Source organism: Mus caroli, chromosome 6 (assembly GCF_900094665.2).
Source record: "Mus caroli chromosome 6, CAROLI_EIJ_v1.1, whole genome shotgun sequence".
Lineage (NCBI taxonomy): Eukaryota > Metazoa > Chordata > Mammalia > Rodentia > Muridae > Mus > Mus caroli.
In genome coordinates, this window is record NC_034575.1 from 61,051,138 (window position 1) to 61,052,268 (window position 1,131).

Below are 1,131 nucleotides of genomic sequence, written 5' to 3' on the forward strand. Positions count from 1 at the left end.
ACCCATGGAAGGAGTTACAGAGACAAAGTTTGGAGCTGTGACAAAAGGATGGACCATCTAGAGACTGCCATATCCAGGGATCCATCCCATAATCATCTTCCAAATGCTGACACCATTGCATACACTAGCTAGATTTTGCTGAAAGGACCCAAGTATGGCTGTCTCTTGTGAGACTATGCCAGGGTCTAGCAAACACCGAAGTGGATGCTCATAGTCAGCTGTTGGATGGATCACAGGGCCCCCAATGGAGGAGCTAGAGAAAGTACCCAAGGAGCTAAAGGGATCTGCAACTGCATAGATGGAACAACATTATGAACTAACCAGTACCCCGGAGCTCTTGACTCTAGCTGCATATGTATCAAAAGATGGCCTAGTAGGCCATCACTGAAAGAGAGGCCCACTGGACTTGCAAACTTTATATGCCCCAGTACAGGGGAATGCCAGGGCCAAAAAGTGGGAGTTGGTGGGCAGGGGAGTGAGGGAGGAGGTTATGTGGGACTTTTGGGATAGCATTGGAAATGTAAATGAGGAAAATACCTAATAAAAATATTTAAAAAAAACTGTACTCTATTAAGCAGAAAATTTTAAAGAAATATATGATTTTCTAGATTCACTCAAACCACCAAAATTAAACCAAGAAGTCAACAAACTCATAAAAATGTGTTTGTTATGAATAATCTCATAAAATGAGAAGATCTGGCATATTTTTGACATCTTTGTCAAATATTACATTGTTGAAGTTAATGGTAATGTTTATATCAAATTTTACTAATATTTATACCAATGAAGACACAGGAGGTGAGAGCTGAGGGAAAAATCCTGCTAGCTAAGTCGGGTAATTTTATTCTCTTGACTATATACAAAATATCCATTTACAAACATGATTCTCTAACTTTACTGCTCGATTTCTATCTGTGTCATTCTGTCCAGCTAGTCTACTCTTGATCTCCTCCAAACCTGTGAGGGCTCCTTAGCTCTCTTTCCTAGAATCCTGTTTCACCTGTGTCCTGCTGGCAAAAGCCCTATCTCCTACCCAGATCTCCTGCCATGATGGCTCTTCCAAGCCAAAAGTGAGAGCAAAATGAGAGAGAGAGAGAGAGAGAGAGAGAGAGAGAGAGAGAGAGAGAGAGA